This window comes from Dromaius novaehollandiae, chromosome 1, assembly GCF_036370855.1.
Source record: "Dromaius novaehollandiae isolate bDroNov1 chromosome 1, bDroNov1.hap1, whole genome shotgun sequence".
NCBI classification, from domain to species: domain Eukaryota; kingdom Metazoa; phylum Chordata; class Aves; order Casuariiformes; family Dromaiidae; genus Dromaius; species Dromaius novaehollandiae.
In genome coordinates this window covers 178,223,971-178,246,841 of record NC_088098.1, presented here as the reverse complement: position 1 = coordinate 178,246,841, position 22,871 = coordinate 178,223,971, and the positions used below count along the sequence as shown (strand labels likewise).

The window sequence follows — 22,871 nt, the reverse complement described above, 5'->3', positions numbered from 1 at the left end:
CACACACTTTATTTTAAGACATGCATGTGTAAAGATCAGTAGCAATTGCCAATTTGCCTGATCTACCACATCACCATAGAAAAACTGCTGAAGATTTTCCCCCCTCAGGTGCAATTTTGTCATACTCCATTAATCCTTTCAATCCTCCCCCAATCCTGTGGACTTGTTATACAGTAATCCCTGATTGTTGCAGTGAAGGAACATTGGAAAGTCTCCGCTCTCCGCGAGGCAAAATATTACAACGGTTGGCTATTAAATTTGGCTCTTACAATTCCCACGTGGATCAAGCCAGCTTGTCACAGTCGTAACCAATAGCCATAATGTCAGGACAAATTATCACCAACATCCAGAATGTCAATTTAAAATTAATTTTGTGTCTCACAAAGTGTTGCCTATTCAGTACCCAAAGGCAGAAGTCCAGCTGTATTTTTAAGGAGAGGGAAAAATCTTAAATCAACACCTCATGTAGAGTAGCTTCGTTCACTTATGCATGTCAGGTTTTTTGTTTTCAGTTCCCAGTGGGGAACTCCCCCACAGGATTGCAACCTATTGTGCAACTAAGCAACTTGGCTTTCTTCCACCTGAATCTGTTAAAGAGAGATTACTGGAAGTGTTCCTTTCCAGGGCTGCTCTAGTTAAATACAAGAGTCTCTATAAACATTACAGGTTCTCTTTTTAATTCAACATTTTTACGCTGTAAAGTAATCTGTCTGGATCTCCGTCTCTCACACACACACGTGTGCACATGCACAAATAAAGCCACAGGGTTTCTATCCCAAATCGAGCATGTGTATCTCTATCCTTTTTCCATTTAGTCATCTATTTTTTAGGAAAAAAGAAAAATAAAAACAATAAAAACCAACCTTTCTTTTGACTGATAAATTTAAACCCGTAAACCTTGGTTTAATTCTACTGACATGAAAAAGTAACAGCTGCAAGCTCCTACCCAGGATTTGCAATTGAATATCTAGTGAACTCTTTAGAGGAAAGCTTGTTTGGTTATTAGTTGTATTGAGGTCTGTGTTCAATGTCACAATCTTTAATGAAGAAAAAATGGTCTCAGTATGGAAATAAATAAACAAATTAATCACAAAAATGATAAAACAGCCAAATCTTCAAAATCAACTACAAAACAAAATAAACTGAAAAAAGTCTGTTATCCCAGGTATTTAAAATTGTAAAATTTTATTTCTTACATTTTACTTGTCTTTTTAAAATATTTTCATTCCAGTATTATCTCCTATTACCCTTTAGAACTCCAAGACCACCTGCTTTGCACTAGAATAGCAGTCATGAATGCGACTACACGATTTACATGCTCTGCACACACTAGTCAAGTTTGTTAGTATACTGTTGCAAGAATTAGTCTTACTCACTCAGAGGCATCGTGTATACTACATCCAGATCACCAAGCTAGTTTTATTTATTTCTTTGACGTACATGGAGTCTAACATGTTCAAAATTCTACACAGAAGAAACATATTCAAGTTTGACATGAATCTGCTCAAGTCTAACCCAAACTTAACACATTCATTACTGAAAAGAAAAATGGAATTATTTTCTATTAATAATTTGAAAAACAGTATTGCAAGCTTGGAATTTCACTGTCAAATTTCAACATTTACAGTATTGAACTTAATCGGAAATGAACTACAAGGAACACCAGTCATGTCGCCTTGTGTGCTTTACAAAACTCTTTGAAACAGTGGGGATACCCTTATGGTAAAACATTTAGCAAAATGCAGTTTCTTACATGAAGATAAAAAGCTCAAAAGCAATTAGTTTAGAAGATCTTAATGCCTGCTGAACAACTGTACGCATTCAGTATCTGACAGAGACATCTGACTGGGAAAGAAGCTTCAGGTGTCCAGCTTTGACAGCTCAGGTTCAGTACCAACACTGTGTTTCCCAGACTGAGAGCTAGAAATATTGGCCAAGCTCCGACAAGAGGAAAGTTCATGTGGTTCCAATCCTGAAGACTTTCGCATTGAGAAACAACTACTAAAATACAAGTAATCCCAAATGAAATAAGCAAGACTCACTGGACATATCTCATGCTCTCTTATGATTAGAAATGCTTTCCCTTCATGTGCTAGGCAATGCCTTAATGACATCCCTAGCTGTTTTAGTTCTCATTTAGATCGTAAACAGCTAGGATATGGGCAGGGATGGGCTGCTGAGGAGCCCAGCAGTTACAAACTGTTTATCCCTTCTGCCTTCAATCATGCTTTTGACTAAAGGCATTCCTCCAGCATACATTCACCTCTGATGTATATATACCATGGGCCCCTATGGGACAAGCTTCCTGTTGATCTGGACTGCGACTGTACAAGACTTTCAGACAGGGTTCATTGGAATGTTTGGCATCTGTTTTTATCCTGTAAAATAAAACTTCAGATGTCATTAAGTTAGATCCTCAGCTGTCTTCACAAACAAAGAGATCCTCCAGCACCTTCTGATGCCTTTGTTCACTGTTTAACTTGAAAATGTAAAGCAGTGAAATTTTGGATTATTATAAAAAGATGTAACATTGGTCTTTCTCAAAGTGTCAAAAATGATTTTGTACTTCCTATGACACCCTAGCTATTAACTATATAACAGTGCATGTTCTCTAGGCAATATGAATAAGGTATCTTCAGCCAAGTTTGTCTCTTTTCTCTGAGGTAAAGTCCTCGATATATCTCAATAGCTATATATAATCCTGTGTACAAACATGCACACATGTACATATTCTGTTCACATACCTATGCATCCACATGCGTAGTAGTAAGGCAACGTGATAAGTAACATCGTATGCTCCTTGCTTGAATTATTGTTAATAATAATAATAAAATAAACAAACTAAAATAGCTAAAGTTAGCTAGTACAGCTTAAAATAAGTATCAAATAATGTGAGCTGCAGTCACTGTTATGCACTAGAAGAATGACAAATTTGGGACGAAGATGTAGTATGAAACATGATCAAAGTAGCCAGTTCCTGGAGTTTTTCCCAGTACAAAAAAGCACTTACACGCTACAGTTCTAAAACAGTGTGGCTGAAGTCTTGCTCATTTTTTTCACATTAACTGTTGCCATCACTAATGTTTCCTTTTAAAATGTTCTGACCTCCAGACCAGATCAGCTTTTAGGTTAAGTAGCAGACAATATCCTTACAATTTAGTTCTGTGAACCTCGTGAGTCTAACATGAGTCAAAAAGTTTCAAAAGGACTTAGTATCAACTGTGAAATTCCCCCAAATTTTCACAGAAGACTTTTGCTAACCCTAAATAGTTCTGATAAAATTCTCATCCCACTGTGAACTTAAGATGCAGTCTCCTTCATGCACAGAAGGCAGTGCAGGTACTTGTAGACCAGATGCTGTGCATAGTCAGTTTTCCAAAAACAAGTAGGTAATGCTATCACTGTGACCTTAGCAAGTAAGAGAGCCATTGCAAAAAAAAAGGATATCATCTTGCAAAAAGAAAAGGAAAGCCAAATCAGGAGCAGTTTAATTTTCACCTTTGACAAGAGGAAGATGTTCACTTCGAGCTGTTTCCATTTTTAATTGATCATTTTTATTAGTGAGTGAAAGCCAGCCAATTTTCTTCAGAGAAGTGCTACTATTCTCTTAACTCAGTAAGAGCTGTATGCTTCTTATTGGCCTATTGCACCATGGGGATAGGATAAAATATGAAAGTAAGGATTTCTTTTTTCTAGCCTTGAAAAATAACTGTTAAGCTCAGTGGGGGCAGAAATGAAGGTAGCATTTAGATATAACTAATTTAGTATCAAACCAAAGCAGAGAGCCTTCTTAGGGAAGAAAGAGACCAAAGGGAACACAAAATTGTACCTGAATTATTTCTGAGTCAATTCCTATAAAAGCAGAAGAACTCTCTTTTATGCTCAAATGGATTACACATTTCCTTCTGTAATATGCACATTGTTCACCGTTTTTAAAGATAATGTAATGAACAACAACTGCTAAGCAAGGAAGACTGATTTTTTTTGATACATTAAGGTACAAGGCTCACTTGAAAAGTAGGCCTGGACTATATTCTAAAAAGGAGATTGTGGGATAGATCCTCATTTGATGAGAACTGGCAGTGCTCTGCTGAAGTTTATCATTCAATTAGAATGTAATATAACTGTGATTACAATTTGTTGACATTACCATATTTTAATAGAATAACAAAACACAACTTGCAAATATTGTTCTTTGTTTTATTTTAGTTGTTTTTAATTGTTTGGATTTTTTTTTTTCAATTGTAAAGAGTGTATGTTTGAGGGGATAAATTTTCACTTGTGCTGCCAGACCCAGCTAATCATTCCCTACTTATCCACATTTCTAAAGACCTAAGATTTGGCTTGAAAAGAGGCTTAGAAGCAATTGTCTTGTGTTTGTTAATCCATAAACATTTGATTTCAAATCAGATTGCCAGCAGACATAACCTCTTTGCATTCCTACAACAGAGAATTGATTTGATTAATCAAACAGCTCCGATTTACTGAATTGTCTCCAGAATATTTTGTCCCTGACAATACTACGCAAATAACTGCTAATGTAGTGCTGGCATGCTCATCTTTCTAATATTGGTAAGTTTTCCTCCATGAAAACATCGAAATCGTACATCTAATTAAATAAATTATTCTGCGTAACGGTCATTGCATTTAATGGGTGTAGTTGAGCCCACATTCTATTCTTGGCTTCAAAAGTCACTTGCTGTGTTATCTTTAATACGTTGTTTCTCTATACCTTAATTTACCCTTTAATGAAATAACAATAATGATACTTATCTATTGTAAAACACTTTGCAATTTATAGATGAAGAATACTATATATAATCAAAATATTATTTTTAGTTTCAGTGTTGGATACCACTGTCTGTTTCTTTGAAGTAGATTTCATTCATTGATACGAAATAAAAAGGATTGGTTTAAGAAACAGCAAAGTTTTATAGTTATAAGATTCCATAAAAGACATATCTGAATTCAGCCTACATACTTAATATTAACTATCGTTAAAACAGCACAACTCTGTAACATGCTACAGACCTATGTATGTCCTCATCTGATTCACTTTGTAACAAATAATGATTCCTCTGTGAGAATATTTGCTCATTTTTCTGTGAAATAAAGCAAAGGTGAATGACAGTGAGCATGCAGTCAGGGCAAGAGATAAAAAAAAATGGAAGAATATTCATGTTGCCTTCGGTTAGAAAACATGAAGAGAAGCCAAAGTGCCTAGAAGAGATGGAAAACATTAAGCCTAAAGCTTCAGCAAAAACAGTAGGAATCACAACATTTCCATCAAGAGATTTCTAAAAAGTGACAGCTCCCAAGCCCCAGAAAAACTTCATGGACTTCAAAGATCAACAGGAATCCTGGCCAGAAGGCTTCACAGGAAGAAATGAAAGCTGTGGAGGAAGTAAATATCTATTTTTCTGAGCTCTCTTAAGCATGGCAATTCCCAGCAGAGGTTCGGTGCAAGTACTGATGCAGCCAACTGTGATTCTTCCTGCCGGTTCACTCTGAGGAGCACTTTGTAACTAAGCCACTGAGAGACTCCTCTGAACCCACCAAGAGTTTTGCTTTCCAGGAAAAACATATTCATAATTAAAATAGTCAGTTCTTCAGTACTATGTCAAATACCTACATTAACCGAGCATAGGAAAGAAATCTCAGCCAGCCTATAATAATTCTGCCAAAGTGCAAATTGGTTAGATGCAAATAGGTTACATTACTTCTCCCTTTTCATTTGACAATCTGTTTCTTCTTATGAGTCACAGAACAACAGAGTATGGAGCTTCTGGTATGATCTTAGCCTAAGCCCACCATATTGTTTTGGTAAGCTTCTTAAGAAATACTTCTGTGCTTTGAACTGAAAATTTTCAGTACTTCTCAGAGAGAAATTGGCTTGCAAGCATTCAGTGTATATGCAGCCTCACATCATTCACCATGTGGTAAGAACATGCACTAAAACATTTATGGGTTTACTGACAATGTGCTTAGATTTTATAATTGATGTGTATTAACATCAAAAAGGACTGTTAATTCTTGCATCAGTTATTTGTTTATGATTTGTGCTAGATTTTGCTTTCTGAAGTTTCATGTATTTATTTCATTTTGAACCGTGGTGTGCATTCAGTGATAATTGCTTAAAGAGTTACAGAACAGTGGGTGATTTCTTTTCATTTTTTTTGGCAGAGATCTAAGGATTTATCGTAAGTCTCAGTGCAAGTGGAAAAAATGCTCACTTGTTTTAGAAATAAAAAGCCCAAATCTTGCTTATTACACTAGTATAAAATATGAGTAATTTCACTGGAGAAAAGGAAGTCAAATGAGAGAAAAATCAGATGCTGCAGTTTTAGGGAAGATGTGCAAGGCCCTCTGCACGCTCCTCTAGGTGGCAAACCTTGCAACATTAGCCGTCTCACTTTAAGACAGGGATATGGTCAAAAGTGAAAGTGCTTTTAGACTTTCAACTATTCTCAACTGGGCTTTTGCCCAGCATGCAAATTAGCATAATATGCTGTCTGTGTTAAAAGAAAGGTCCACGACTCAAACAGCAGGAGTGCTGCAAGTCAGGACTTAGTTACTTGAAAGAACTGAATAACGAAGTCTCAGGGTTGCATTTATTTATTTGTGTTTTCATTAGCAGGAAAGATGTGTCCCATCATATCCTTGTATTCAGTCCAACTATCTATCACCTGACTTTGTAAATGTTACATTGCGAGGAGATGATTATCACAGCCTAAGCTTAAAATAATAAGTTTCAACTCAATTGAAATGCAAAGACAAAATACAGCATTCCTTTCCCAGCTGAGCTTTTATTTAATGTGCCAGATTAAGAAGCTTGCTCTACTTTACTGGATCAGAGTCAACACAGTTTGCTCAGGAAACTCACAGATAAGGGGGAAACAGGCCTTAATCAGACAAAATTTTCAATAAAACAAATGGGCATTTTGCCCAGGTATGTTCTACAGAATTTATCCCAATATTTTTGCCTCAGCAAAGTCTTCAGAAGTGGACTGTTGTTTTCATATCCATACTTTGAGATAGCTAAACCAATCCCCAAGAGCTCGTACATCCAAGCTTCTCACTTTCCGATAGTTATCAAGCTTAAATCAACTAGAAATCCCCTAATTTTCCCAAAGAAAATTCCCCCAGCAAGTTAGAACAGCATAATCTGAAGCTCCAGTGGTTTCGTATTTCATATGATGGCTTTCACTGCTTTGTATAACTACCTCAAACTCCCACCAAGCCCTAGCCTGAACACATGATTCTCTTGTTGCCTATTGTTAGGAAGTAATGACATCTATTTCATAACAGTACGAGTTTCTGCTAAGGGCACAGATGGAAATAAAAAATTTTGGTATGTCCTCAAGCTTTCTCTCAGAATACAGCCAACCCTGGCATCTCTCCATACGGAACTCTTCTATTCCTTAAAACTGTGTAACCGGTTTGCATGTTCAACTGTTTTCATGAATGTATGCCTTAAAAAAAATTCTAAAGATTTCATGCTGTTCTTGCTGTTCTTAAGATGTTAAGTGTCACAAGCATGTTAAAACCCGAAGTCAATGAATGCAGATTAAAAACTGCATTCCGGAAATGTTTATCACTAGACAATACCTAATAAATGCTGTCTATATGCATAAGTAGCTCAAAAGTGAGCCATGAGAGAAAGCACCCATGTAACATCAGAAATTATTACAAGGTATTTAAAACTATTCATTGCAGGTAACCATGTGAACCATACCATAGCTTAAGTCTGCATTTTTAGCTTGTCTGTGGCTACCATGCACTTTATTGGTGGGATTTTAGCTTTCGCTCTGTAAGGATATATATAATACCTATGACAAACTGCACTAAATTGAGAAGTCAGAACTATACATTGGGTACAATACTTCACCACAGTTATGCTTGGAAAAGCATCAGACTGGCAATTTGCTGGTTAAAAACTTTATTGTGGAGAGGGATTGAGTTCAAGGTTTCCCAATTCTTGCTATTTAAAGTGAATTAATGCTTCATATTAAAAAAAACAGAGATTACTCAAGAAATCTCAACGAAGGATGTGTGCAGCAAGAAAAAGATTCTTAGAGATCTCTTCATTTCCTATAGACTGCTGTTTGGGGGAAGAAGAAAGAAAGATTATTGCACAGACACGAGGACACGGATTCAGATCTTGATTATGTGCAGAATATCAGTGAAAAATACCAGTGAAATAGCTGTAATTTCTCAAATAGAAAATTAATGGCTGTGAAACCAGAACTGGGTCCAGACAGCCTTTATACCAAGATTACTACAGGCAGCTCTAACCTCAACAAAAAATCTCAACTTAGGAGCAAATGTTATTAACATCTTCTTGGCCTTTTTCCATGACTATAAAGTGGCATTAGTGTAAATGTGACTCAGACTTGGGATCCCTGGTCATTGTTGCAGCCAAGAGCCTAAGTATATGAAATCTCCTTGGCTCTGGTAAAACATTAGTACTAAATTCTGGGAAATGATAACACTGATTCATCTCAAAACAGTCTATATATAACAGCAAGTCTAGGCACACATAAAAATTATGTACTATCTTGCCTCAAGGTTAGCAACATATTCCTAGTAGAAGGAAAAATATTATTTTCATTCCCTACAATCATGTGATAAATAGCTGTAGGGCAGATTCCGCAAGATCTCAAAGGTTGTGATTTTACAAAATAATGAATGTAGGTCTAGCTTTTTGCCATTCAAAAAAGCAACAAAACAAAGCAAGACTTGTCAGTATTTTGCTTATGGCAGAAATCAGACAATGTCCAGGACCCTTTATGATATACTGCTAGTGTATTTTAGTGCTTCTTAACTAGTTTGATTACAACATTGACTCGAGTACTTCAACAGCTCTGCTCTCCAGTATATGGCATAATTGGAAGCAGCAGCCAGCAAGTATCTCATGCAAGTGGAAAATGTCTCCTGCTGAGTAGCTACTGACTGTGAAGCAGATACGCTCTCTTGTAGGTCAGTGTATATTAAGAAAAAGATACTGAAAAGGAAAGGATCCCTAACTGGGTGGAGCATCTATGCAAGACACAGTGGCAAAAGGCAAACAAGTTATCTAGAAAGTTCAGAAGTAGAAAATACAAAAAAGTCATTGAGTGTAGATCAAGAACTAAGAGAGGAGACAGGAGTACAGGAATATTTTAAGAAATATGAGAGAGAGAGAAAAAATAAAAAATGAAAGCAGGAGTACAAGGTATAAAACAACTGTTTATCCAGATTGCTTGCCTAAAATAAACAGCAAGTGCTAAGGCTATTTTAAAGGAATGATAACCCTTCAGTTGATAGTAATTCAAACCTATGGCCAATTTCAGACTGACAAAGGTGGGAGAGACAAACTGAGAAGAACAGGTAGACTTAGGAACAGGTAGACTCATACTACAGTGCAGAAAAACTGGAGAAGGCAGCTTATGCTCAGAATTGCTCACCTCAGTTGCAAAGTGTCCTTTGTTCCTATTATACTCATTTATTGTCGAGATTGAGTAGACAGTGGAAGAAATGTTTTATTCTGATCATGCTTCCTATAAAATTCTGTGTTTTACTGCAGTAAAAATTGAATACAGGCACATCTGTACCATGACCATCACAATTTAATGGGCTGTGTTAAATTACTGTTTGATTTTGATGTTTCCTATTACTCCACTTTTTTGGGCTGACTGAATTATATCCATTGTATGAAGCTGCTATCATTGATGCAATCACGCATCATTTGCAAAAGGGTAGCACCAATACTGAAGTAGGTAAGAAAAGGGTATTGGAATTACAACAGATGGTTGTGTTCCTGGCAAGAACTTTTAGGGGTAATGCTGCTAGGATCATCAGGGATAACTGTGAAAATCCAGCAATGACTTTACTTCACGTCAGCCACAGGTCCTAACTGTATGATTCGGCCTTATATGTAGTACAGTGTGTGTATATATGAATATATATATATACACACACATGTATGTAAAACACTACAGTTGCACTTTACATCACTCTAGAAATGTAAAATGGCCCAGAATAGCTACAAATGTAGTTCATACCTTCACAAAGGCACCTTTACATTACAACATAGTGTAGCATGATTTTACACTGAAATAGATAGTGCAGCATAAAATCCTGCTAATGATAAGGTACTGTAGTTTCACCTGTATGTAGCCAGTTGAGATCAATCCCAGGTGTATTGTTCAGGGCTGACCTCAACCAACTACATCAAGGTACAAAATACCTGCTCCTTATCTCCACAAGGATTTTACATCTAGTCAGCTGCTTCACAATGGCTATCTTGATGTAAAACACACCTTTTTTGCAGTGAAGACACAGCCTTAACAAAAATGAGGAAAAGGCACATCATGTTTAAAGAGTAATGAGTGTACATCATAGTCAAAATGTAAATGAGATCATTCTACCTCAGTCAATTGAGTTGTTCAGATTAGCACAAGGGCTAAATTCTTCCCTTTGTATTTTAAAATATTTCTGAGAGCTGCAAAATTTACTGGAGAAAATGTGAAAGAAACTGGCTTTACAGATACAAGATGTCATATGCATTTTTTGTATTTACAAGATTGCATATTCTTGTGCAAGAGTTAATGCACTCTGTGAAAGTGATTATGCCTTGGCTTATAAGCTTCAGCTGGATGTGGTGGCAGTTCAAATTTCATGACAAAATGCTAACTTACCTTTGCTATTGAAAAAACTAATGAGGTGGTAAATAGTTGCAGAGCAATGTTACATGCAATGATCTGCAGGTTTTGCAGGTTTCTCATTATCTGTGTAGCTACATACATGTAAAAGTAATGAAAACTCAAAACAGACAGCAAAAGTTTAAGGCTTTAAAACGAGAATAATGTTGCTGTTTTCTAAAGATAGTATGGTAAATTTAAGCAATCTCAAAAAAAGGCCATAGACGTTTCAGCTAGGGTTCTCTGCTGGGTCTGAGGTCTCATGGGCAGTGCTCAGGTACAGATCATGATTAAGTTAACTTTGCCAATTTATTCTGACGCTGGTTTTACGCTAGCAGAAGAAATGGCATAACATTAAGCAGTCTTAAGGCTTCTCTATGTCATGCTTGTTGCCTATGGCTTTAAACTGCAGGTGCGGTTGTAGCATCCCTATCATATTCCAGATGTCATGAGTAACAACAAACAACAGGACACCATGCAGAGGACTCTCCTGACCCCAACTATCTTTACTGAGGAAATCAGGAAGCACGTTATAATGCTCTTCAGTAGCCAGAGGCTTCCTGAAATTGAAATTCAGCAATAACTGAATTCTCAGGTTAGGCTGCTGTTTAACTCTAGGACATGAAAATGTTAGAAAATGCCAAGCATGAGATAGGGACTGGAGGATTTTTTTTTTTAATGTGGTCACCATTGATTCAAAGAACAGAAGTTCCAAAAGCAGGAATTACTTCTGCGACATTTTTATGACAGACAAAAATCACAAATGGCAACAGGAAGTACTTTGTCTGGAGCTGATCTGCACCATCTCTACAGCATCTCAGTAGGCATGGCATGCCTGTTGAAAAGTGCTCAGCATGCTGCTTTAAACGAGCAGACTCCAGGATCAGTGACATTGTGCATATCACAGCAGCGCTGCCAGCTTTCTTACTAAAAGACTTGTTCTAAGTTTTCCGGCAAGTCCAGACATGCACACTGAGCTTTTATCCATTTTGAAATGCAAAGATACATAAACATTTTCATCTTTTATCCCAATCTCCCTTGCAAATTGCTCAATTCAAGAAGCACCATCCAGTAACTTAATTGCAATCTCCAAAGTTCTGCTTTGTGATTATTTATGATTTTTTGTCTTTGTTTTCAGAATCAGTTTCCTATCATAACTCGCAGTGAGACACCCCACCTATCACAGATTGTGAATAAAGAGTTATTTTGTCTGCTTGCTTCAACTATGACAGGTACCGGATGGCTACAAAAACAGCTAGTGAAATCCAGCAGGCTAACTGATACTACAGGATTGCACAGTACTCCAGCAGTAGTAGAAGATACATGCAGAGCATTTTTATTGTGTATTTTTGTAATACAGATGTTACCTGCTCTGAGAGAACCTGATTCATACAAATACTATATGAATTCATATTAGAGCATATGAAGCAAATTCCACTCCTCTGTTAGTAAGGTCTTTCGAGCATCTGGGATACCTGTGTCATATCAATTACATTAAAATGCATTCTTGTAACACTATGGTAAACATTAGACATTCAAATGCATGCATGTGACACTATGAAGCTAGCACCCTATAGCTTCCCTGACTACTTATAAATTCCCACTAATTTAGAGATACTTCAGGTTTTGATATGCAGCTTGGGGCCAGATACGTTTACTCCTTCAGTTCCAATTATAACCAACAGGAGCTGTGCCAGTTAACATTTCTGCAAATCCACAGTTATGAAGTTGGCCCTAGTTTCTCCTCTGCCAATCCTTCAGCTCAGTTTTGCAATCCAAATTTACTACACCACCAAGCTACATAGGGGGAAATGTGTTCTACACATTGCAGGAGTGGATTTTCTTCTCAGATTTATATTAATATCTGTAATTCATTCTAATTTGGTTCTTTTAAATAAAATGGAACAAGTGAAAGCAAGTACCTAGCTAGCTTAGAAAGCACTTTACTTCCCATAATATGCTTCTATCCAAATATGCTTCCAAATGCATATACTTCAACGCTTAATGAAGCCAGCTGGGTCATTTTAAGTCCCAACCTACTGCAATGTATGGTTATGAGTTTGGTGTGCTACAACAGATCTTATACAAAATGTGTCCCTTCTCCACTGGGACAGCATTCATTTGAGGGAAAATTTCAGATTTCTAATATGTACATACATAAAAGAAATATACTCAGAGAATGAAAGAGGAGATTAAAAAGAGAAACAAGAAAGGACAGTGACAATATCTAGTAAAGGAAAGAGATGTATTTAAACATCAGCCAAACGACAACTATTTTTTCAAATCATCTATAATGGAAGCTTAAAGACTAAAATACTCCAGAAGCCATTAGTTTCTCGGTATCCTGTGACAGATTAGAATATTTCTTAATCAACTGCAAAAGCACAGAAAAAGGCGAGCATAGATTTTAGCAAAGCTGTGTAATAGCGGAATCCAGATGTTCAGCTAGTAATAGATATCACCACAGAATCACAGAAGTGCATTATTTTTTTAAGACTCTTGAAAAGCACCTTGCATTTTGACAATTTCTTAGTCCAGAGTTTGAAAAATCACATTAAGAAATCAATATTCAGATTCATAATCAGAGAAGCAGATTAAAAAAATAAAATTGTTAAGAGATGCAAATACTTGTTAGAAGTTCTAGGCTGTCCATTTGCCTTGAGGCACTCTGAAGAAGCCCCTCCAGAAGTGGCCTCACTCTAATGCTTAAATATTTTGGCCTGTGTGAGGTTTGTTGCAATGTATTAATTCCATGGAAAAGTTAAAAAAAAAAAGTAAGAATATTTAAATCTCAGTCAGACGATATATTTAAACCGCATTCACATGCGACTCACATTCACATCCATACAGTTCATCGCAATACACACCTGCAGTTTCATTGTCCACCTGGACTTTACCAACACCCTCAAAACGGTGGGCATCAGAAGATGACAAACACGATCAGGGCAAACTAGGCGTAGTGTCCCTTGGCTAAATCCCTGCCTTTCACCTATTTTCACAGTAAAGGCAGGCATTGCCATTTTTAACTAATTGCAGCTTGAGGAAGAAAAAGGGGATTGTAACACAAAAATAAAATGCCAGTCATAGGAGCGGATCATCCATCTTGTCTGATTTTGTATTTCTGGTGATTGACAACCTGGTGCTCTTGTAGCATACAAAAGCAAAAAAGCGGTGTTTGTTTCACACTGAAATGTTTGACAGATGTAACAGCTTTCTGAAATGAAACTGATGAAATCTCCAGGAGGAAAGTCCATCTCCTGTACATAGGAGAGATTACATTTCCACAGGCGAGGTTCACTGTCCTTAGACAGATGCAGATTTCTTTTTTTTAAATTTATTTATCTGGAAGTTGTTAAAAATATGGGAGATGACTACGGCTTTACTACTGGTGCATAGTCTACCTCCTGCTGCTGGGGATGTCGCAGCCTTCGCTATGATCCATGTTACAGGGTACTGTTGTCACAAACCAAAGGCAATTTCAAATTCGGTTACTGGTAAGACTAGCACTTCACTGATATTTTGACCTGTATTTTTGAAATGGCAAAACTGAAACAGTCTGACGAGTGACTGAAAATTCAGACAGCTATGGACACATACCTAAAACTGAGTAGAGCATTTTTACACTATGATGCAGATCAGATATAGTCAACAGTCAGATATAATGGAGGTTAAAGATCAGAAGTTTACAACTTCCCTTTTCTCTACTCAAAGTAGATTCACAGAATGAGGTATCAAGGAACAGGCAGCACTGAGGAAAGACAGAAATACTCAGCATAGCACCAAACCAAAATAAATAGCGTTTCACTGCACTGTCTTCCTGAAAAAAGACAGCTGCACAAATAGCCTGATAACATGTTAATAAAAAGTCAATAAAAATCTTTCTGTTGATTCAGGAGCCTTTGGATTTGATCCATGTTCTACAGCTGACCTTCCCAAAAGTAACTGTGCACACTGCACATTTTTGTGAGCGTACACACTATTCAAATAAAATCTTTTCTTACAGAAATACTTACTCTTAAAACCTTCCATTGACTTCAGTGAGAAATCTGGACTGGATCGTACTCGTCAGTGGTAATTACGTGCAGGATTCATTTCACGCAGCTTTATCCATCAACTTTGGCAACTAGTTTTAACAAGCATATTTTCTTTAAGGAGGAATAAATTGTGAACCCAATGAAGCATCATGGATTTGACGTACAATTAGAAGTTAGACGAGATGAACCCCACCACAATATCAGAAGAAACAACATCAGGTACTGTATGCACAGATCCTACCAGTTAGTATACTGTTGAAAATTATACAAAAGCAATACCCTATTTTTGTAAACATCATTTACAGAATTTAGGCCAGATCCACAACCAAAACTTGGGTGCCTGAAGCAACCATAATGTTTAAATATATACATTATATACTGCAAGAAGGGGGTTGGCATGAAAATAGCATTCACAAAAGCCAGCCCACTAAATGGAAACCTGCTAAAACCACGGATTGAATATCAGCCCCCTTTGGATTTTATATCTTATTCTACATAGGAAGGAGATGTTCCCTTTAATCAAAATTCACAAATCTGCACCCTTTACTGCAGTTCCTGGACCTATTCTTGTAAAAGCAAGGTGTTAAAACTTTCTTCCAAAAATGTTGCCCATAGAAAACCTGTGGACCCAGAGAAACCTAAGTAGTTAAAGTATTCCACCATGAAGTTCAAGATCTTCCTTCAAATCCTTCATTTGTTTTAAGGAGTCTGAGTGAACACTCCCTGTAAGAATAACCTGATCTATATAGATCATGTATAGAGACACAAATATCCTACATTTCACATATCCTACTATTACACCAGAAACACAATTGCCTCCATATCTTTTGAGTTTCTAAGGAGCAGAGATTTTGAGACAGGATTTAAAATATAGTCCTAGAAACCTAATGTGGCCTTTTAATGGGATTCCCTTCCAGATCCATTATAACCTGTCTATGCAGCCACAGTCCAGATATACAACATTATTTTGCCTTCAGCAGGTTTAGCTATTTAAAAGAAATTACTGTGAGATACCAACAAAAGAGGGGATACAGGAGTGGCAAATACCATTCACAACTGAAACATGGACTCCCTCTTAGGTTTTTGATGTTTTAAAGGCTATATGACCATGTAAGGCATAGGCTAAAAGTAACTCATTTAATAGAAGATATTGTACAGTGTCACTAGCAACACACACATAGTAGCCTAGGAGGTACTAAGAATATCCTGCAAAATTACAAATAAAAGTAGTTGTATCTAACATCCCATTTGACTGTAAGGAATGAGGGAGAACAGAAGAACATCAATTTGAGGCAACTAAGCATTTTACAAATCAATATCAATAGTTATATTCTTTCAACTATATCAGCCAGGATGAATATCCAATTAATTTTTTGAATTGGGGGCGAGGGGCTGGGGGAGGTTGCTGTTCTAGTGTGCTATCCAGACCTTGTTCTTATGAACTGGGGGAAGGAAAGAAAGGAAAGAAGAAAAATCTGATAGCTGATCCTCTACTTTTTATTGAATTTAGCTCAAAATAAAATAGTTTTAAGTACACGTGAGTCTGAATTCATTTTACATATTTTTTAGATTTTGAAAATCTTACTGCTTTTCTAAAGAAGTTAACATAAAGAAGAGCTGCAGATGGCATAAACTACCAGATTTACTCCAGTTTTAGATTTGGCTTCAAATTTTGAACTGTTATGGTAAGAAAGGGCTCTTTATATTCTTCTTGTAGGACTAAGTGTGCATACTCCAGAACAATTTTCATATTTATACACAAAAAAATTCAGTGTGGTATTTTGCAAAAGAAATGGCAAAACTACAACATCAATTCATAGGAAACTACAGAATCCATATGCCAGCTGGAGTTAGTTCTAGATAACCTCCTGACAAATGGTGAATGACTCAAGTTTCCCACATTGTGCAAAAGAAGATGCAGGACAACCTAAGCCAAGACTTCAAAACAAATCCCCCCCACAACTCATTAGCTGCAAAAAGGGAAAAAAAAGAAAAATGAAAGCACAACTTTTGAGACTATTTCCTTTTAAACAGCTCAGTATGACTACAAATCAGATTTGTAAGCACCTCTCTCTGTATCATCACTCATAATTCATGGCACTCACAAAACTGAAAACTGAAATGAGAAAACAGGCCAAATCTTTCCAAGATCTGAAATTCCAGATTTCTTTTAGTGTGATCAACATGAAGTTAATATAAAAGTTATCATGGGCCAAATGCTTCTCTGAATAGTTAGCTCACAGGAATAATTTACACGTGGTTTTGTACCACTGCAACAATGTTGCTTTTCAAAACAATTTCATTTATTTGTTTATAAGTTTTCATAATAGCATAACCAATATAGTATGCCAATTATATCAGTTTAAGGTGTCTTTTGTCAGTAATGGCTATTTCTGTTGCCAGAGAGAGTTTACATCTCACTGGAACACAATGCATTACAACAAAATTAAAAATTATTGCAACTATATTAGAAGGAGCTATTTTACATGATATTTTAATTATAAAGGAACAAAGGAATTTAAGATGATATGTATTTTGTGTCTAGACAAACACTTAAAATCTCAATTAGGTACAATGCTGACACTTAGGTTGCAAATGTCTTGCTAAAAGACACCAATGCAAATAAACAAAAGATGCCTCCCCCCTGTTTTTTAATAGACATACTTCAGTAAAATATGATAGCATCCATTCTTTTCTTATCTGCAGCCTGGAAAAATCTTTTTCCAGTCAGTGGAATGTTATCTCATGTAAGCCAGAAATGAACTGACTAAATGCCTATACCAGTCTATTGGGATAAATCATTTTACTTACATTCCACCACAGGCTGTAAAGTCAAAGCAGTGATAGAAGAAGAAAAAAGTAATATATGTATTTTTTTCATCTTAAGCGCTGATATGGAGTCAACATCAGCATTACAGAATGTATGTGAAATGCCTGTGCTTGAGCAGCAACTGAAGAAACTTCTGAGTATAGATTTTAAAGATCACCATGATATTTTGAGGGAGAAGGTGATAGCAAAAATGCAGCTATCACCTACAATTCCTGTTAGATCTTACAGAACATGTTATGTCCTTTTGGTCAGTTAGGGGGAGATTCTGTATGTTAGGTACAAACAAGTCCTGGAGTAAGAAGTTACATCATCTTATGAAATAAATGAAACTTGAACTCAGCTACTCTTGAGTTCAGTCTGCCTAGATGAGGATTGGTCCACTAGGTAGATGAGGATAGGTCCACTAGGTATTATGCATTTTTCCTTCTATTTAATATGCAGTATATTTCTCATAAATAGATGAAAAGTTCTATTGCAAAAATGAGAATTCTAGAACTGGTGAAGCAATTTTCCTACGATATGAAATATGAACTTCAGACAGGTAGACTGTGTACCTAAAGAGCTGCTGAATGTAAATGGGTCACAGTTTTCATATCTTTAACATCTGTTTATACCCAAGAAAGCACATCAGGGGCAAGAAAATTAATTCCCCAATTGCTGTCAACTGAGTTAGGGAACAGCAATAAACAGCTTACTGTAAGCCTCTAGCTACAATAAAATTGCTGTCAATAAAGTGTGGCTGATATGGTTTTGCTGTGCTAGAAGAATAGACTGTTTGGAGGTGAAAATCTGAAATGGAAACTAGAAAGATCCTTCCTTGTTCCTATATACAAAAGAACATTATCACAGAATTCCAATAGTATTAAAGTCTCAGGATCCAATTCTCTGTCCCAGGTGTGGCACAAATGTATTAGCATCTGTGAAACTTCGGCTTTGCACATTCAGGACAGAAGCGACCCCAGTGATTAAGAAAAAAAACTTTTGCATGGGAAACTGATTTAAAGAGAAAGGAAGCTTGCTAAGCTCCTACTGTTTGTATCTGTAAACAAAGAAAATGTTCCCTACTCTAGTTCAGCATTTCTGCTGTCACTATTGAAAATGGTATTATAGCTTAAGGTTATGTTCAGATTTCGATTATAACCCCCAGTTTTCACATGCTCTTTACTTTCTGAAAAATTCTTCTTTTCAGCTGAAATTTTCCATGCTTGGTCTCAGCTCAAAGACGAATTTCTTTAGACAGTTGAGCAAAATCCGTTAATCTATTTTTCAGTTATATAAGAATAGAAAAAATATACTGTACATTTTCAGCATTTCTAATATTTTAGTATACACATATACATAAATATATATAACTCAAAAACAATTGAATTTTACATGCAGACATTTTCCATTGGTCCTTACCCAAGACTAATACTCCTGCTAACGTATAAAACACAGAAAACAAAAGAAAAAGAAAAAATGGAATTGTATTTTTTCTACTAAGCTGTAAAACAGTGCCACTAAAAATAATACCACATACAGAATTATGGAATGCTATGGTTACAGAATTTTAATATTTGCAGGTGACGTAAGTTCTGCACTGCTATTCCAATGCAGATTTCCATCATCTTATGCACCTTGAAATTGCCACTCCCAGTGTATCAGAGTCATTAATGTTTTCAGTTTTTCTTTTCTCTTACATAAATCCTAAGGTTACAAATTTAAACCCTCCAGAGTAAGGCAACATCAATTGCATCTGCCACCGAAAGCATAAGTGATCTGCACGGATCAGTAGGAACCTGGCTACTCATTCCTTGATCAGGCAAGAAGTCCATTGACTGAAAAAGGAGTAAAGCAAGCTCCACAGAGCTTACATTATTGACTATATGATTAGAAATATATCTTAGTACGGAATGCATTTAATGTGTCAGTCAAGCCCTAAATCCTTACTTTCTGCCATCAGAGCACAGAGATAAAGGGACAGTGCTAACATATATACAGCTTTCCTGAATCTGCTAGAACTGTGCACATTGTCAGAATTAATAAATTATCATCTTGATACAGAAAAGTGCTTAGAATGTGCTTACAGCTGCCTTTATTGAAGGCAGCATTTAAAGTCATTTGGACTTTAAGGATCAACTTCAGTCTCACTGACTTTAAATGAAAGTTAAGCACATGTCTAAATGCTATTTGATTAGGAATGAAGACTGCAGATTTTGCTCATAACCCTAACTGATAGATATTTTCAGACCTGTGTTATTTGTCAGTGCTGTACTTCAAATCTGATTAAATGAAGTTGTTATAATTTAAAACTGGGATAACCATAGTAAATTAGCCGCATTTTCCCTTATTATTTAATCTATTGTTAATCTAGTGGCAGTGAGTAGGAGTTTTTTTTGTTTATTTGTTTTTTATAAAAGGTCTTTCACATAGAAGAATACAACATGTTGTCTTCTACTATATTTCTATGTAGTTGTTTGGTGTAGTGACTTACTAAATTTGAAGTGCATTTTAATGTTCAATCAAATACTGAAAAGAACACTGATTGAGAAGCCTGCATAGATTTCAGTATTCGTTATGAGTCATAATACTGATTTTGGAAGCTTAGCTATATGAGCTGGTGCTGTGTAACATCCTTTCCATACTCCTAATTATGTTAATTAGCATTTAGAACAATCCCAAGTTCAAGTATTCAAAAATGCTCTTCTCGGAGCATCCACCAGGTTTTCTGCAACATAGGCACTTGAAGAAGGCTTTGGTTTTTATACTGGGTACTTCTGAAACATCAACCTGTGCAATTCAAAGTGATATGTGAAGACTTAACCACAGAATTTCCACTACATTTATTGACAATTGCACAGAAATTGCCCAGCAAAAAAATACTAAGAAATGTATATTGAACAATCTATTTTTGAATTCTAAAAGCTTTCTTAAGACCCATTTCTAACAGATTTCTAGGGCCAAACTCCCATTCAAGGTAATGGTTTTTTGATTGAATAAAGTCCAAGTGTGGACTTGGGTCTCAGCTTGCTGTTAAGTTTAATTTACCTGCAACACATACTGTATGAGTATTTTGCTTGAACTGAAAGAAATTGTAAGTAAAAATGGAGGATGCTAATATTTCTTAGATCTCATAATCTCATATTTCTTCTTTCCCTATCTTAACACTCTCCACAACAATTCCCACACCCTTTCCAAACCACATAAAGAAAACTGGCTGAAGGTATAAGTGAATCCCTAAATTCTTATTACAACTTCTAACATAAGCTATAGAGAAATTAATCATTTTAAACCTCAAGAAAACAATACAGTGACACAGAATTAAATATCTCTTCATAAAGGAGTTTAAAAGATGTTCTTCAGAGACTGTGACATTAGTATTTCCTACTATGCTATAAGAGTTTAAGATTGAATACTTGCCATCCTCTATAACATGTCTTTTTAAAAAAAAAGATCTATGGAAGTATATTTAATTCCAGTGCCAATGAATATTAGCCAAGATGCATCCTAAGTTCAGGAATTACAGATAGAATAATACCACGACTGCTAATGATTACTAACATTGCTGGCTGCACTCCTCCAGCCAAAAGTGACAAGTGGACATAAAAAGCTTACTTCAGGTAACATTTATCACTGAAAAAAAGAGGCCATTTCCTCTTTCCCCACAGACTAAAAATAGACAAGGTCAATTTAAATAATTGTTTACCTAAGAGAGAGTTGCATTTTCATTTATATTACAGCTTTTGCAGGGAGTGATCCAAATCATATGATATGAGTACCCACTAACTTCAAAAGGATTTAATAAGACTAGAATGGAATTTGAATCAGGTTCATATACAAAACTATAAATATACTGATACTATTATTAAACCGAAGCCAGTGTATTTAATGTAATGAACATAGGTGAGTCTGAAAATGTTGTGTGTCCTTTTTTCTTCTCATATTCAATGTCACTGTGCAGAACTTATACATTCTGTCAGGTAAATCACTTTTCTAATCTTAACTGCCTCAAGATGCTGTGGGGAGATTAAGTCTGAGTCTCCTAATAGAGTTTGGAAAGCTAATTTAAGCTAAATTAACAACATCTCTGAACGGAAAAGGAGTGTGTGGGTGGGAGGTGTTACATTTTGTAACTAAAATGGGGGAAGAAAATTCTTCTGGTGAAAACTTCAGTCACGTAACCGCAGCTTATCCAGAGCTCTTCGATACTCAAGGGTTTTTTTTTAAAAAAAAACAGCTATGTTTTTTAACTTATGCTGACAGTATGTATATGGTGCTCATACCAGCCTGAGCACTGCTCCGAGAGTTTACTATGCTTTAAAGTCCTTTGAAAGGTTAAGGTTTTCTGGGCATTTTCTAAGATGTTTCCGTGTTTCATTTTAAGTATGAGTCGTTTTAGAACAGTTATGTTAACAGGCCTGCCTCAAAAGTGCTTGTTTTATTCTTAGTATCTTGCTGGTGTGACACCTTACAGACACCCAAAGTCAAGACACAGTTCTGGGAACATCACATTCATCTTAGATAAGGCTAATGCAACAGCAAGAGAATGACTTTATCCTAAACTTGGCTACTGTCAAAATCTTTTTGCAAAGACAAGCTTAAATGTGTCTCGCTCAGTTCTCTAAGATTCATAGCCCTAATAAATTCAGACAAATCACCATAACTTGGAGAGTACAACGCCAGCAGGAATACGAACGTGATCGCTAACACCTAAAAAGTTGGTGCAGTGAAAGCTAAGCACTAAGAAAGCTCCTTTGCAAACACACAAGCTTAACTACTGGCCGCTCCAGTGCAACTATCATTAAATAAAAGGTTCTTTGGCTGTCATATCAGCTTCATCCTTCCCTCCCCCCTTTTCCTATCTACTGCAGGGCTGGCATCTGGCCAGCATAAGCGACATAGTACCTTAGTGCCATCTACAGGCTATATTGACATTCTAATGTAGTGGCAAAAGATAAGCACCAATAAAATAAATTAGACAGCGCTGCATTTAAATCTTTATTAGCAAGGAATTATTAGACCTAAGAAAAACTAATGCTGGATTTGGTTGAAATATGAGTTTCTCAGCCTCCTAATCCCTCTTCATATGGCATATTTCACAGTTTAAAATGAGTTATGACAGATCACTTATGCATTACTAAGATGAGAAAATATTTACAATGGGCTGACTTTTTCTGCATAATTCAGATGTATTCAGAGAATGCATTCCTTTTGACAGTATGCTTTGGCCATTTTTAAAATATGCAACAAACTGTCTATGAGATACCAACTTTAATCTATTACAACAAAATCATTTGAACTCAACACAGAGGAAGACTTCCATATGGCTTAGTTATATCCTACCCA

General features: G+C 36.2%; 1 protein-coding gene across 4 annotated transcripts in view; it reads right to left on the bottom strand.

The window, feature by feature from the left end:
- The window catches only part of PCDH9 (protocadherin 9), a 678,566-nt gene that overhangs the window by 650,151 nt on the left and 5,544 nt on the right, over window positions 1-22,871 (bottom strand). The gene's annotated exons all lie outside the window — the stretch shown is intronic.